At 34.0% G+C, this 17,888-nt stretch overlaps 1 protein-coding gene and 1 non-coding gene across 2 annotated transcripts in view; both read left to right on the top strand.

Moving 5' to 3' along the window:
* Pou1f1 (POU class 1 homeobox 1) overlaps window positions 1-17,888 on the top strand; it is a 254,677-nt gene that overhangs the window by 37,308 nt on the left and 199,481 nt on the right. The gene's annotated exons all lie outside the window — the stretch shown is intronic.
* Window positions 16,249-16,350, top strand: LOC117283287. Its single transcript, XR_004514277.1, has one exon. It is a non-coding gene; the product is annotated as a small nucleolar RNA U13 (small nucleolar RNA).

Genomic DNA, 17,888 nt, shown 5'->3' with positions numbered 1-17,888 from the left:
CCTCTAGCAGCTACTGGATTGATTTCTCATAGTCCCTTACTATTTTTAAGAGATTTCTCCTTTCTCTAATTGCCATCCTATCTTCTATATGTGAAATTCTGTCCTTGAATTGGCTTATTCTGCTGCATAAATTTCAAATGGAGGTTTTAATCTCCTGAAAATGTTCGCATCTGTTATATGGATTCCATTTGTTTCCCAGCAGAATGATTGCATCACGTTTCTCAGCTCCTCTTTTTTTAAATCTGTGTCTGCTCTAGATTTATTAATCATGTCTTGTACTCCGGGCACAATCTCTGCTGTTTTTTGAGAAATTATTTGTGACTTGATTTTTTTCCAGATCCTCTTTTGTTGCCAGTTAGGTGAGTTCAGGTTGTTATCAGATTTTTCTTTCTCATTTCCCTTAGGGGTTGCCTTGGGTGATCTGGAAGTCTGATTTTGGGACTTGTTTCTGTGTCTTCTCATTTAAACAGATGCAGCATGTTGTGCCTTTATTGAGACAGTGCTTTGCTCACCCAGTGGTCTTTAATGGAAAGATATCTCCTGCTCCTGGGTAGGAAGAATCAACATAGTGAAGATGGCCATATTACCAAAACTGCTATACAGATTCAATGCAATGCCGATTGAAATTCCAACTGTATATTTCACAGAACTAGAAAAAGGAATCCAGAAATTTATTTGGAACCATAAGTGACCTAGAATAGCAAAAGTCATCCTAGGCAACAGAGACATGGCAGCAGGTATAACAATTCCCAATTTGAAACTGTACTACAAAGCAACTATGATAAAAACAGCATGGTACTGGCAAAGAAACAGACCTGAGGATCAGTGGAAAAGATTGGAAGACACAAAAACAACTCCAGATGTACTCAGTTATGTCATCTTTGACAAAGGAACTGACCATCCTCACTGGAGAAAAGATAACCTCTTTAATAAACGGTGTTGGAAAAACTGGATCTCATCCTGCCAAAGATTAAAACTAGACCCTTATCTTTCACCATGCACTATATTAAAATCGAAGTGGATTAAAGATCTAAATATTGAAACAGAAACACTAAATTTGCTGGAAGATAAGTTAGGTAAAACTCTTGAAGACATTGGCATGGGAAAAGACTTTATGAACAAATCCTCAGTAGCACATTAACTAGCAGAAAGAATCAACAGCTGGATCTCATCTTTTTAAAAAGCTTCTGCACTACAAGGGAAACCATCAACAGAACTAAGAGACAACCTACAATGTGGGAAAAATTTTTACCAGCTGCTCCTCAGACAAAGGACTATTATCTAGAATACTCTTTTATTTTCAATCTTAATGCTTGTTAGGTGTCTGAATATCACTTTATATATTTTATTTTTTATTAAGTTTGTTGGTCCTTTTAAAGTATAGAGTAGAGTTACATTAATCATTGGGTTCTTGTAATTTTACATCATGTATCTTAGTTTTTATTTTCCCCATACCTCAGCTCTCCCTTCACCCACTCCACCCTTCCCTATCTGTAAAGACTTTGTTTTCATTTTTTGCTTCTCTCATATTATTTCTTTTCCTTTCTTTCCTTTCCCCTACCCTTCCCACTTCCCTTTTCTTCCTATTTCACATTGTCAGCTATACAATTTGAACCTTATTCACACTTTTAGTTTTCCCCACCAGAGAAACTATTCTATGTTTACACATGTGTGGCCTATTGATTTCACTTAAGAGTATGGCCTCAATATACATCCATTTAGCTATAAATGTCTCTCTCTAGTTGCTTGTTTTTTAAGGCTGAGTAGTACTCCATTTTATAGAAAAAACACTTCTTCTTTATCCAGTCTCCAGTTGATAGATAATTGGGCTGTTTCTGTTTTAGTGATTACAAACTGTGCCTCTATAACATGGGTGCATATATAACACTGTGGTATGAAAAGATACCCAACAGAGGGAGAGCTGGGTCAAACAGGACCTCTAATCCTATTTGTTTAAGGTATCTCCATATTGATTTCCACACTGGTTGTACCAAGCTGCACTCCCACCAACCATGGAAAAGGGATCTCTTTCTCCCCACAATCATGCCAGCATTTGTTATTGATTGATTTTTTGTTAACAGCCATTCTTTCTGGGGTGAAGTAGAATCTTAGCATTGTTTTCATCTGCAGCTCTCAAATGACCAGCGATGTTGAACAGTTTTTCACATATATATTTTTTGCTTTTACTCTTTTGTCTGAAAAATGTTCATTTCAGATGCACATATTTAAATCAGGTCTTTATATTTTGGCAGTCTGATTGTTTTTTCAGTTCTTTATATATTCTACTAATAGATTTTTGTCTGAAGAATAGCTGGTAAAAATTTTTCCCCATGTTTTAGGTTGTCTCTTAGCTCTGTTGATGGTTTCTCTTGCAGTGCAGAAATTTTTTACTAAGACAAGATCCCAGTTGTTGCTTCTTTGTGCTGCTTCCCTTGCTGCTGTGGATTTGTTCGTAAAGTCTTTTCCTATGTCAATGTCTTTGAGAGTTCTACCTAACTTATCTTCTAGTAAGTTTATTGTTTCTGTTTCAATATTTTAAATACAACCTTAGGTTCACCTTATAAGCTTTGCTATTATTTTCTCTGCAACTTTAATTCAAACATACTGTATTTTTTTGCTTGAATTTTTTATTAATATAATATTTAGAATGAGTAAAAAGTATACAATATCTATAACAGGAAAGGTACAGTGACTAATAATTTGAATGCTGGCATAGACAGCAAGGTTGACTTTAATTTCTGCACTTACAGTTTCTGAAAATATGGGCAAGATAATTTGTAACTCTGCTACTCTGTCCTCTTATCTGGAAAAGTGCATAATTATTGTAATTACATTTTAAAGTTGTTATGAGCAGTGAAGTGATGTACAGCCATATCTTTCAACAAGGCCAGTCATTGATCAATTACCATCATTTTACTTTAGTCATTTTATCTTTGTGTTTTTTTCCCATTAAGTTTATTGGTACATTTTAGGTATACAATATAATGGTATTCATCATTGGGAATTTGTACCTATACATGAAATATCTTTTTTCTTATTTCTTATCTATTTTCCTTCCTTCCTTTCCACCCCTCTCTATTTACAAAGAATTTGTTTCCATTTTTTTCTTTCTTTTCTCATATCTTTTGCTTCCCTTCTTCACTTGCCCCCCCAACCTACTTTCCCTTTCCTTTTGACCTGTTCTTCCTATTTCACATTATGTATTATACATTAGGACCTCATTTACTCTTGCAGTTTCTTACACCAAAAATAAATAAATAAATAAATAAACTATTGGGTATTTACAAATGTGTGTGTAGTTATTTCATTTGACTATGGGCTCAATGTGCATCCATTTAGCTATAAATGTCTCTAGTTTATCATTCCTTATGGCTGAGTAGTACTCCATTTTATTTTAAAAAGCCACATCATCATTCAGGCATTAGTTGATGGGCATTTGGTTGTTTCTAAGATTTAGCTGTTACAAACTGGACCACTATAAAGAAGAGTGTGAATATATCACTGTGGTATTATGCTTTTAATTCTTCTGAGAAGATAATGAGCAGTGGAATAGCCAAGACAAACAGGACTCCTAATCATAGTTCTTTGAAGAATCTCTACACTGATTTCTACTGTGGTTGCTGCAGTCCACATGACCACTAACAGTAGAGCAGTGTTTCTTTTTTCCCACAGCCCCAACAGCATTTGTTGTTGGTTGATTTCTTGATAGTAGCCATTCTTTCTGGGGTGAAGTGAGATCTCAGAATTGTTTTCCTCTGCGTCTCTCAAATGACCAGTTTTTTGAACAGTTTTTCATATGTTTATTGCTGTTTCTACTTTGTCTGAGAAGCATCTGTTCATTTCAGAAGCTCCTTTTGGGATTTCATCTTTAAATGTTGGGGGAGTTGATTTTTTTTCCAGTTCTTTATATATTCTAGATAGTATACACTTTTGTCTGAGGAACAGCTGCAAAAAACTTTTTCCCACATTGTGGGTTGTCTCTTCCCACTCTTGGTGGTTCTCTTGCTGTGCAGACAGTTTTTCATAAGATCCCAGTTGTTGATTTTTCGTGCTAGTTCCTGTTCAACTAAGGTCTTGTTCATAAAGTCTTTTCCTGTGCTGATATCTTCAAGAGTTCTACCTATTTTCCAGCAGGTTTAGTGTTTCTCTTCTAATATTTAGATCTTTGATCCATTGCTATCTTAATTTAGTGCATGGTGAAAGATATGGGTCTAGTTTTAATCTTTAGCTATTTGAAACCTAGTTTTTCTAGCACAGTTTATTTAAAAAAGAGGCTGTTTCCTCCAGTGAGGGTGTTTGGATCCTTTGTCAAAGACGAAGTGGATAAAAATGTCTGGAGTTGTTTCTATATCTTCGAATCCATGCCTTGGATCTGTTTCTTTACCAGGACAGTGCTATTTTTATCACAGTAGCTTTATAGTATAGTTTCAAGTTGGGGATTGTGATTACCCCTGCCTTGCCTTTGTTGCCCAGAACGGCTTTTATCATTCTGGGTCTGTTCTTTATCCAAATGAGTTTTTGGATTGCTTTCTCTACTTTTGTGAAAGATTTCAATGAATCTATATAGCAGTTTTGAAAGTATGGCCATTTTCACAATGTTGATTCTTCCCACCCAGTAGCAAGGGACATCTTTCCATTTTCTGATATTCTTTTCAATCTCTTTTTTCAGAGTGTTGTAGTTTTCAGAATAGAGGTCTTTGATTTCTCTCATTAGATTTATTTCTATGTATTTCATTTTTGGAGGTGCTATTATGAAGTGAGTTTTTTTTCCTCCATTTCCTCTCTCAGTGAGTCTGTTTGTGTACAGAAAGGCTATTGATTTTTGAGTGTTGACCTTGTATACAAGTATTTTGCTGAATTTGGCTATTATGTCTAGAAAACATTTGGTGGAGTTTTGGGGAACTTCTATGTAGAATATAGTTTCATTTGCAAATAGAGACAGTTTAACTTCATTTTCTATATTTATTGCTTTATTTCCTTTTCTTGTCTAATTGCTGTGGTCAATGTTTCCAGAGGTTCATTGAAGAGGCATGGTGATAGTGGACATCTTTGCCTTGTTCCTAATATTAATGTGAAAGATTTCAGTTTTTGACCATTTAATATAATGTTGGCTATTGGTTTTTCATAGATGGCTTTTATCAGGTGGAGATAAAGACCATCAATTCCAGTTTTCTATAGGATTTTTTAATGACGTATAGGTGTTGGATTTTGTCAAATGCTTTTTTGCATCTGTTGAGATAATTATATGGCTTTTATCCTTAGCTCAGTTAACATAGTGCATTACATTTATTCAATTGCCTATGCTGAACCATCTCTGCATCTTTGGAATAAATCCAACTTGATCAAGGTGTATCATCTTATTGACTGTCTTTGGCATTCTATTTGCCAGTATTTTACTGAGGATTTTTGAGTCTGTGTTCACTAGAGAATTGGCCTATAGTTTGTTTTATTTGTATGTTTATTTATTTTTTGGTTGGTTCTTTCTCTGATTTGGGGATCAAGGTGATACTTTGCTTCCAGAAATTAATTTAGGAGTATTGCTTTTTTTTCAATTTCATTGAAGAGTTTAAACAGTAGTGTCAATAATTTTTCTCTAAATATCTTATAGAATTCAGCAGCAAAGCCATGAGAACCTGGGCTTTTCTTTGTTGGTAAGTTTTTTAATTACATTTCAAGTTTTATTGATTGATATTGAGTTGTTAGAATTTTTGTATCTTCTTGGTTCAACTTTGGGAATTCATACTTACCTAGGGACCTGTTCATTTCTTCAGTGTTTTTCATCTTATTGGAGTACAGGTTCACAAAGTTGATATTGATGATCTGGATTTTTGGTGGGTCTGTTGTAATATTACCTTTTTAATTCCTAATTGCGTGGATCTGAGCCTTTTCCTTGTTTTAATAAGGTTAGCTAAGGGTTTGTAAATTTTGTTTGTACTTTCAAAGAACCAACTTTTTGCTTCAATTTTTTTGTATTGTTATCTTAGTCTCCATTGAATTAATTTCTGCTTTGCTCTTTATAACTTCTGCTCTTTTGTGGAATTTAGATTTGTCTTGCTCTTCTTTTTCTAAGAGCTTGAAGTTCAACATTAGGTTGTTCATTTGAACTGACTCTGTTTTGCTAGTGTGCGCATTCACTGCTAGGAATTTATCTCACAGGACTGCTTTCATTGTGTCCCATAAATTCTGTCTGGTATTTTGTATTGACATTATCATTAGTGTACAGAAATTGTTTAATTTTTCATTAATTTTATCTTTGACCCATTGGTTGTTCAGCAGGGTTTATTCAATTTCCATGTGTTTATGGAGTTCTTTTGGTTTCTTCTGCTATTGATCACCAATTTCATTGTGCTGTGTTCTAACAATATTCATGGTATCACTTCAATTTTTTTGCATTTACTTAAGCATGTTCTATAATCTACCATGTGGTCTATTTTGGAGAATGACCCATGCACAGCATAGAAGAATGTGCATTCTGATTTTGTTGGGTGGAACACTCTGTAGATATCTATCAAGTCCATTTATTCAAAAGTTTGGTCCAGTTCTAGTATTATATTGTTAAATTTTTGTCTAATTGATCTATCTATTTGTGACAGTGGGGTATTGAGGTCCCCCACTACTATTTTATTAGTGCTTATTTGATTTTTTCATGTCTATTAATATTTGCTTTATATAGTTGGGAGCAATAGTGTATTTGGTGCATATATATTTATTATTGTCATATCTTCCTCTTGGATTGTTCCCTGTACAAGGATGTAGTGACTTTCTTTGTCTCTCTTAATTACTTTTGGTTTGAAATCCACTTTGTCTGAAAACAGGTCATCTACCTGCTTTCCTCTGGGTCCCTGTCACGTGGAGTATTGTTTTCCATCCTTTAACTTTAAGTCTATGAATTTCTATGTCCCGCTTTTTCATTCTCTCCAGTCTTATGTTTTTCTTCTTTGTATCATCTAGCACATGATAGATTGATGTTGCATCATCCCTTCCGTTTTTTTTTTTTTTTTAACCAGGACACAAACTCTGGACCTTGTGCTTGGGAGGCAGGTGACAGCACTGCTGATATAAATCCCCAGTGCTATTTTTAAGATATCTCTTTTGTCCTGGTCACTAACTGCAATCCTGCCTTCTATATCTGATAGTTTGTCTTCACATTGGCTCATTCTGCTGTCTATATTTTCAATAAAGTTTTTAAACTCCTGGATATCTATTTGAAATAGCCTCATGGATTCCATTTCTTTCCTATGCTGGACATTTATGTTTTCCATAATATTCCTGAGATCCTGTTTTATTTTGTCTGTTTCTGTTCTAGAGTCTCTAAACATATCTTTTATTTTGGTCTTTATGTCTGTAGTTATTTGGGAAATTATTTCTCTTTGAATTTTTCTAGAGCCTCATTTGTTTGTTATTTCCCTTGTTATTAGTTCAGGGAGACTAAGACTGTCAGTTTCCAGTTGTTTTACCTCAGTGACTCCTAGGTTTGCCTTTAGTGAGCTGTCAGACTGGGTTTGGGTCTTATTTAGGGGACTTCTCATTTCTATTTTTTTTTTGTTTATGCTTCTGCTTTAATTCCTGGGTGGATCTTTGGATTTTGAGTCTGTAGTGATCCTTAGGTAATGTTGGTTTTGGTATACCAGGAAGAGTCATTAACTAGTTCAATCATGTCACCTTAGCCAGAGTAGTATAATTAGCATCAACAATAGCATCAAACACAGTTTAGAAAATGCCAAATTGTGGTAGCTATTAATCTGTCACATTTAGCCCTATGAACTAGACTTGTGGTTATATATCAAAATCTAGAACCAACCAGAAATATGTTTGCAGTCAATAAGCTTTTCAAAATAGTGAATTTGCCCTCTGAGGAGAAGACTTAGGAGTTAGTGCATGGATAAAGAAGTAGAAGGAGAGGGAACCACTCCTGTGGTAAGGCTAGAGGATGTAGATAGATCATGCAAACTTTGGGAAACTGGTGAGGCAGAAGAAAAATAGAATGGGTAGGAACAAAACAAGAACAGAGCAAATTAACAGCAACAGGGAAACTAGAAATTGTGTTCACACATAAAAATTGAAACAATCAAGAAAACACAAAGCATGGAAAAAGCAGAAACAAGAAAGGTGATAAATTAAGAAGATAAAAAAGTAAAAGTAAAAGTTACCTTCCAGGCATTTCTCTGCTGTCACCTATGGACAACTTGGGCAATGTACAGATCTATGTCAAGTAGTCTACTGAAATTCAGGCTTGTTTCTAACTGAAAGGCTGAAATTGAAATCCCTAACCTTTAGCTTTGAACTCTGTATGGCTCTATTGCATGCTTGAACTGCTCTTACTCCTATGGGAGTCCAGGTTGCAGCAGGAAGTGCTGATCCCTACAACTTACCAGGCACTGTGGTCCACTGACTCTTTATTGGAGTGATTCTCTTCACTCTCAGTGGGCTTCCATTCACAACAAACCTGGAGAGGCTCTCTTTCTGCTATTCACTACTGAACCATCTTCCTGGGCTCAGTATGATAACCTTTCTGATTTCTGCCAATTAAGGCCTAGATCCCAGCAGTGGTAGACTCTTGGGGTAGAGATTAGGCCATGTTAAGCTGGTCTCCTAGATGGTGATGGTGGGATCCTCCAATAGGGGGTCAGGCCATGAGCCATGCTGGTTTTCTGGACTGTGATGGTGGGATCCTTAGGGAGCAGCTCAGGTGCTGCTGTATATATTTTCAATGGAGTTTTAGTCTCCTAGATGTCTCTTTGAATCTGGTTAATGGATTCCATTTCTTTCATACACTGAGCATTCATGATTTTTATTACTTTTGTATGCTGGATGTCCATGGCTTCCATCAGGGTCCTGAGCTCCTCTATTTTTTATCTGTTTCTATTCTAGACTCACTAAGCATAACTTCCTTTTTGGTCATGACCTGGGAAATTATCTCTTCTCTGATTTTTTTGTAAAGCCTCATTCATCTCTTTTTTTACTTCCCTTGTTATCAGTTCAGGTTGTCTAGATGGTCGGTTATCAGATTTTTCCACCTGGTAATCCTAAGAATTTGCCTTTGATGAGCTGGAAGTCTGGGTTTGCGTCTTCTTTGGTGTCTTCTTACTTTTATTTTTTGTTGTTGATGGTTTTAGTTTAATCCTGAGTTGATATTTCTATATTACTTATTGTGAGTATCTTTATTGCTAGTATTTAGAACCCTTAGAGAATGCCTACTTCTCAGAGGTATCTTCCAGGTATAACTGATCTTTAGGTTTTGAGTGTGTAATGACACTTAGGCAATTTCAGTTTTGGTATACCAGGAAGAGCAACTGACCAGAAAAAACACATCATCTTAGCTCAAGTAACATAATCAGTATTAATCATAGTATCAAATACAGCCTAGAAAATGAGAAATTGTGGTAACTATTAATCTGTAACTTTCAACTGCATGAATTTAATTAAATTCAAGGACCAATTAGAAATATGTTTGCAATAAATAGGCCTTTCAGTGGGCCAGGGATTTAGCTCAGTAGTTCAGTCATCTGCCTCAAAAGCACAAGGACCTGAGTTTGGTCACTGGTATATTAAAAAAAAAAAGACCTATAATTAGTGAATTTAGCCTCTGGGATGAAGACTTAGAGTTAGGTGATGATAAAAAGCTAAAAGGAAAGGAAAAGGCTAGAAATGAGGCTAGAATACACAGGAAGATCATTCAAACTTCAAGAAACTGTTGAAGACAGGGGGAAAGAAAGAAAGAAGGAACAAAAGTGAAAACAGAGGAAACCTAACAGCAACAGGTAAACTAGAATTTGTATTCACTCTCTTATAAAAATAAGAGCAATTGAGAAAAGAAAAATAGTGGACAGAAACAGGAAGAAGACAGTAGACAAATGAAGAAGACAAAAGAAAAAAAAGCCTACAGATGTGTCTCTGCTGTCATGTGTAGACACCATGGGCAGCAGCATGCAGATTAAAGTCAATTAGTCTCAGTGAGGCAGCCACAGTCCACTGAAATTCAGGCTGGTTTCTGGGTACAAGGCCAGAGTTGAGCTTCCTGACCTTTTGTGGGTTTGAACTCTGCAAGGATCTATTGCAGCTTCAAGCTGCCCTTCCCCTGAAGAGAGTCTGGGTTCCAATAGGAGCTTCTGATCCCACCAACTCACAAACTGCTGTAGTCTGAACTTTCTTCAGTCTCCCAATGTGCTTTAATTTTTGTCAACAAGTCCTGGAGAGCTCCCTCTCTCTGCTGTTCATCACAACTCTATCTTTTTGGACTTATAACAATGGCCTTTATGGCCCCCAGTACCTCTACCATATGGATCCAGATCTCTGCACAGTCGTGGTTTGGTGAGGGCCTAGGGAGGTGGGCCTCTTGAGGCATGGTCAGAATTGGACTTTGGCTGTCTTTGTCTCTTTATGATGACATGCTCTAATCTAAAGCACATGTATGTGTGTCTTGAGGAAGGCATCCTTGCAGTTGTCCTTAAAAAAAAAAAAAAAACCTTTCAGACCTTCAGTGATCTCCTTCAGCTCCCTGAGAACTTGAAGGATTTTAAGGGAGAGATGGTAAGTGATAAAGCAAAATCTTTGATGAAAGTTTTAAGAAGTTTGAAAAAATTATTAATGTAGCATTCAAGTATAAATTTTTCTATTTTATAAACTAAGAATTATCAATATACAGTTGGTACAATTGTATTAAAATTGTTGTTAAATTTTGCTTTCTACTTAATTAAATAAAAATGAGATTTACCATTACAAGTAAATAGTTATATTTCATAATTAGTGGTTGAAAATACCATGGTGACCTTCAGTTACAGAATTTAGTCTATAAAATATTTTTAGCAAGTATGAAAAATGTTTATGACATTTAGAATGAAATGAAAATATACTTATGTGACATATGAAAAAATCTTCAATAGTAAAACACCAAAACATGATTGGCAGGTTTATTATTGACTGTTAAAAATATAGATTTATCTTCTCACATCAAAACTAGTGTGTGGTATTGCATGTTTTTAAAATAAAAATTTGATGCTATTGTGAAGGGAATTGTTTCCCTAATTTCTCTCTCAGTGAGTCTGTTATTTGTATACAAGAAGGCTATGGATTTTTGGGTGTTCACCTTGTATCCAGTTACTCTATTGAATCTGTCAATTAAGCCTAGAAGTCTTTTTTTTGGTAGAGTTTTTTTGGGTCTTCAATGTAGAGTATCATATCATCAGCAAATAATGACAGTTTAACTTCTTCCTTTCCTATCTTTATTGCTTTAATTTCTTTCTCTTGCTTAATTGCTCTGGCTAATGTTTCCAGAACTATAGTGAAGAGGAGTGGTGATAGTGTGCATCCTTGTCTTGTTCCTGATTTCAGTATGAAACTTTTCCATTTTTGTCCATTTACTATGATGTTAGCTGTTGGTTTCTCATAGATAGCCTTTATTAAGTTGAGATAGAGACCATCTATTCCAATTTTTTGCAGGGTTTTTATCATAAATGGGTGTTGAATTTTGTCAAATGCTTTTTCTTCATCTATTGAGAGGATCATATGGTTTTTGCCCTTGACTCTGTTAATATAGTGTATTACATTTATTGACTTATGTATGTTGAACCATCGTTGCATCCCTGAAATTTGATAGCCTATGAAAGGAAAAAAAAATTCTACCCAAAACAAAATTTAATATTGTCTTCCATAATATATATTCTATTTTATAAAAGATAAAACTAGGGGCTGGGGGTTTGGCTCAGTGGTTCTGCTGCTTGCCTCACAAACACAAGGACCTGAGTTCAATCCTCAGTTCCAAAAAAAAAAAAAAAAAGAAAGAGAAAAAAAGGATGACAGTAAATCTAGAGTCTGATTTAAAAAATTGTAAAAAAATGATACATTTGTGGTCCACTTATTAATACAATGGAAATTTTTGTTTACATTGTCAAAATGCTAAAAGTACTCTCCTTAGTTGTACTATAAGTAAATAAAACTATTTTTTAAAAATCAATTTTATCAGGATCTTAACAAAGTGCCACAGAAAAATGCAAGAATAAGCAGGTTTCATTTTTTCTCCTTTTCTCCCAGCACTTGGATTTGATGATGAAATTTGGACCTTAGTGCACTCTTGGGAAACATTCATATTTGATATTTTCTTAAAACCTGACCAGAGAAGCTTAGCTGAACTATATGGAATGATGATGCACACTGAAGTGAGAAAGGATGGTACAGCTCTCCTGAAACACAATTACAACAAATAATCACTTTTAATTTTTAGTGTTATATGCTGATGATTGTTAAAATTATAATTTAAACATTTTCAAAGCATCACTGTGGAATATTAAAAACTGAGAAGTGAATCATTATGATAGTAATGTTGCTTTATATACTCTTTCTTCCATCAATCAATATTATATATCCATCCTCAAAACGTCTTCTCTCTGTAGCCATCATTAGAATCTCCCTAATCCACTTATTACCACTTTGGTTGCCTGAAGACTAACCAAATGGAGTTTTTGTTATCATCCTCCCATCTCTTTCTAATTTTTTAAAATCTAGTTATCCCTTTCTCTCCACTGATCACCTCCAATCTCCAACATCAGTCAACATCTCAGCACACAAACATTTAGTTGTTGGCTAAATGTCTCCAGCCCCACTTAGATCTACTCCCTTACTTAGAATTTTTGTCTCCTCAATCCCTAATTAGTATACTTAATTACTGATGGATACAGAAGAAATAAAGCCTTATTTGATCCTCCAAAGCCATCTACAGAAAAATTAATTAATTCCCATAAAGACTTCACATTAAAAATGAAGTGAACATTACATAAAATAATAGACATTTGGTGGGTGATTATGGGATTTATAAAATCAACCAAGTCAAATTCATATACTTCTCTCAACACTTTTTCCATCTGTGTTCAGAGTGGAATTCATAGGTCTCAAGGGAAAAGAAGAACTTTCTAGTGCAGAAAGTTGAGAATTACAATTACATAAATGTTGATAGAATCCTATAATTTCAAATTATTCCTAGCACTTCAAATCAAACATCAATTTACAAATTGTTTGCAAAAATAATACATTTCAGTTTAAAATAGGTTTTTCTTGATTTGATCCTTAAATAAATTTCCATTTATCACAGAATCCATGCACAGTGAGACTTGCCAAATTTTAAAATAATTTTACTTTTTTAGTGCCAAGTAGAATAAGACAAAGCCCATGTGGCTTTGGGCACTAGGATTCAAAATAACCCAGACTCCAACATGATATTATAATAAAAGTCTAGTCATATAAAAATAAATAGAAGGGAGAAGTTGGACCTGGAAGTAGAGTAAGACAAGGACAATGTTTTCTTTTAAATTGGACTAAAATTTGCTAAAGATATTATAAAGTTGTGAAAGTAGGGCTATATCTTGACTTAGAGTCAAGTAACAAAGAAATACTAATCAAGATATACCCTGAAATTATTTGTTCACCATTAGATAAAAATGGAAATAAACTAAAATGTTAATTTATAACAAAGAAAAATATATTCACTAAATAAAGAAGTGTTATTATATTATGCTATTCATACTAATGCAAATCAATTATATATCCTACTGGCTACATTAATTCTTTCAAAGTATTAACACTGTTTTTAGAGGTTTGGATACATCTATATGTGGTTAGGATTTATTAGTCTTTGAAACAATTGCAAATAATTTATAACTTTAAAATTGACATAGAATCTTGGAAGTGGGAAATCATGTAGTTAGGAGTCAGAATTCCTAGTTTTCTATCAAAGCTCTCAGTGCCCTAAGAACTCTTATCTAACACTACAGTGTCATGTTACTTTAGTTATACTAACACTACCTAAATAATGTTTTCTTTATATATTTAGACTTACTTTAGTGAATTAGATTTCCCTTTTTGTATCAAAATATAATGGTCTAGGGTCTAGGATAGATTGTATGCTAGGTAGTCCATAAACATATCTTAAAATATAAAAAGATTAAAATCATATCAAGTATCTATTCTATTCCAGTGGTATGATAGTAGAAATCAAAGCAGGAGGAGTTTTGGAAAATTCCCAAATACATGATAATTGAACAACTAATGGATCCTATAAAGAAAAAGAAGAGGAAGAAGAAGAAAAAGAAACAGGAAGATGAGAAAGAGAACAACAAACTCTTAAGATGAATGAAAATAAAATCACAATGCGTTCGTTTCTTTCTCTCATTTTCTTTCTCACATTAATAAATAAGCAATTATGTATATCACAATGTTTATGATATCAGCAATACAGTGACGATTTTACAATAATTTCATAAAAGGCAGTAAAATTAAAAATTAATTTTCCATTAAATAAGAATACCATTATTATAAATTAAAACAATATTATTTATAACACATTAATTTCTCAAAGAAATGAAAGTAAGTTTCATTTTCAGTAAGAAATGAAAGGTAATTTAAGAATTTATTGATTATTTCTTTACTTAGTATGGTATGTTCATTAATTTATTTTCATTTAAGCTTTAAAAATAATAATTTTCTAATAGTGTAAATATTGTAAGATTTCTAGTCATTTTTATAAAATGTAAGTTATTGTAATTGCCTAAGGAGTTTTAAAATGTATTCAAGGTTAGTAATAGAATATTATATGTAGCAATTTCTCCTTTAAGGTATCCGACACATCAAGGACTGTGAAAGAAAGTTATTTGTAAGAACTGAAAATAGAAATTCCAAAATAAAAGTTATATTTTTGAGAAAAAGATATCTCACTGTTTTCTGCATGATTATATGACTCATACACTTCTCAGCTCCAACATGGAGAATATCAGGAGCAGTCACTCTCTGACATTGTATACAACATAACATATCCAGAATTTTGGCCACTGGACTAAGTAAGAGACCATTAGCGCTCTATGTAAACATGTCAGATTATAGAACATGAAAATGGCATATGATAATTTTATATATTTTAAATACCTCCTTTGATATAGATGTGCAGGTTCAATATAAAAACCAGGAAAAGTCTGTGAAAATTGATAGATTTCTTAGTTGACAATTTAACTTTTATTCTTGCCTTTATTGAGTAGGCATCCAATAAAGACTTTATTGTTTGAAAACTTTAGTTCTTGATCAAAGAGATCATGTGTAAAGTAAAAAAATTCTAATATCTTAAATATGTGATCCAATGATCAGCAATTCATCCTGTAATTTATAAGAAGAAATGTTGTTGGATGCTCATTTTGTACCTAAATATAATTTCCTGCTAAAGAAAGTGCTGCATCTTTGAAAAAATTGATAATTTCAGGTTTAGAATGATAGAATATGCAAAGTGAGACTGTAATGTGTCATAACAGTTTTTGTGTCCAAGAAACTTCATCTGAAGAGACTCAATGACTACAAATGAAACAATTGTATCATCATGAAAGACAATAACCGGGATAGATTTTATTGCATCAAACGTTTAGAACTATGGGTTCATCAAGATACTAAAATATTAACTAACTGTTCATTGTTAATTTATGTTAGTGAACTAATCCATTAATTTGAAAGCAAGAATGAAGATGTTATCAAGTGTCTGAATTTCCACTGACATTTGGGAAAACTACATCTGTGTCTCCAAGTGAAAGAATACAATACTATCTATGAAGTAGATAAAATCATTAGAGCTAGGGATGCAATGCAGTGGTAAAGTGCTTCCAAATAGTCCATAATCTCTTGGTTTTATCTTTAGCACAGTAAAGGGGGAGTAATCTAAAGTGAGCATTAATTTGATACAATAAAAAAACCTAAGTAGGTCTGGGAATTTAGCTCAGTGGTTTTGCTGCCTGCTTTGCAAGTGCAAGGACCTGAGTTTGATCCCCAGTATCAAAAAACAAAACAAAACAAAACAAAAAACCTAAGGAGTGTAAAACTTTAACAGTTTTTCAATTTTGTTATTGCAATAATTACATTGTAGGGGCAAGGAAAGATGAGCATTCTACTAAATACTTCCATTTTTTTCCTTTTCTCATATTTTTGTTTCCTTTCTTTCCTTTCCCCTACCCTTCCCACTTTCCCTACTCCTTTAATTTTCTTTCTTTCTTTCTCTCTGTCTTTCTTTCTTTCTCATTCTTGAAGTCCAGGGCCTCATGCATGACAGGCAAATGCTCTACAATTGACCTACAATCCCCAACATGTTTATCATTTCTCTCTGATTAGATCATTCAAAATTTCCTCATAGCTATTTTAAAATATACAATAAGTTATTAATTAAAGATACCCTACTGTATTTATATTTATTGTAGTACTCTTCATAGTTTTTTTAAAAACATGGAGATCCTTAAATTCATGAGTGTGGTGACTGGGTCTTCATGTCGTGTGCATGAGATGTGCCTCCCTCCAACCTTGTTATGATGTCAGCACATTAGCCTTCTTATCTGAAAAAAAAAAAGACATGGAATCAACCTAAATGTTCATCAGAAAATGAATGGATAGGGGAGGAGGGGGTGAAGGGAGGGCAGGGACAAGGGGAAAAAATGAGAATCACGGCCTATTATGTAAAGGTACAGCGTCCCAATAATGAATGTAACTGTATCTAGACCTAGATTGTACCAATAAACTCAATAAAAAGGAAAAAAAAATAAAATGAGTGGATGAATAGTGATTTATATTTTAAGTCATAAAAGGAATAAAATTCTGCTATATGCAGGAGAGCTCAACATTAAACAAAACTTTCTGTTACACATGTTATAACCATATTATTCCAGGTAAGAATATAGACTGGAGGGAATTAAGAGTGGATAGTTGGACAATAGTAGGAAGCAATTACAATAAGCACTTTGAGGATGATAGGTATACAGATGTATAGATAATTATAGGTTTAAGAGATACTCAGTAGTTACTTGTAGGACTTGATAATGGGTTACATATAAATGGGGAAGGAAAATGAAATATCAAATATAATTCCTTGGATTCTTGGACATGAAAGTTAATGAATGATGATTCCATCCATTAGAATGGGAAGCATAGCAAAAGAACACATTAGTCTTAAGAGACCAAGAGAATCTTGCTAGAGAAGAGGTTGAGTAGTTTTTTCTCAGAAAACCTGAGAAGTTTTGTTCTTTGGAATCTAAGTAAATGTCATGTAGGCTGTTGGACATATGAATCAAGGGAGAAATCTTGGAAGGAATTACGCACAGAAAAGAGTACAGTTCCTTGAGAAACAATGGGCTATTTGCTAAAGGTGCTCTTCACCAACTGTTTTACTGCCACTAAAGAGATACACTTGACTCTGAGAGAGTTCTAGAAGAAACATTTCAGTGTCCTCCACTGTGTCAACTTCATTGACAAAACCTGAGAAGATGTCACATACCACACCTTAAACTCAACATAAGAAAACTGTATTCAGAATGTGTCACTAAACTTGACTTTGAAGGATCTGGTGCATAGATAGCAGGGAGGAGATTGTATCCATGGGCAAGAGTAAGTGTCAGGACATCAATGATGCAGACTTAGAGGAGCTTGTTGAGAACCATAAGGAGGAGCAGATGACAGAACTTGCTGAACTCCAGAGTGAGCATCAGAAAGTGTTTGTTGGGGAACATTTTACTGAGGAAGAGGAAGACAAGAATGTTAGCAGTGATGTGATAAAATCCATTATTGAAAAATAGAACTAGTGACAAGATTGCTTGAGAAGAATCATCCCAACATAATATAATGAACAGAGTGTTAAATCTGATGAATGATAATCTGGTCTCTCATGTCTGAAGAATTACACAGCACAGAAAAAAGCAAGTGACAATAGACAGATTTTTTTCATCAAAATTGATCCTGTGGCTAAGATATAAAGAGGAGAGGAAACCCCTAAGGAGATTTCCTTATGTCTTTATGGAGGATGACTCTTCCTCCAAACAATAACTTCCTCTCCACCTACCTTCCTCTCCTCAACACCAGAAGTCACCTTAGGTAAGGTTGAT

Source organism: Fukomys damarensis, unplaced genomic scaffold (genome assembly GCF_012274545.1).
Source record: "Fukomys damarensis isolate Sample0158 unplaced genomic scaffold, DMR_v1.0_HiC HiC_scaffold_24, whole genome shotgun sequence".
Classification (NCBI taxonomy): Eukaryota; Metazoa; Chordata; class Mammalia; order Rodentia; family Bathyergidae; genus Fukomys; species Fukomys damarensis.
This window is presented reverse-complemented; position numbering and strand designations above follow the sequence as displayed.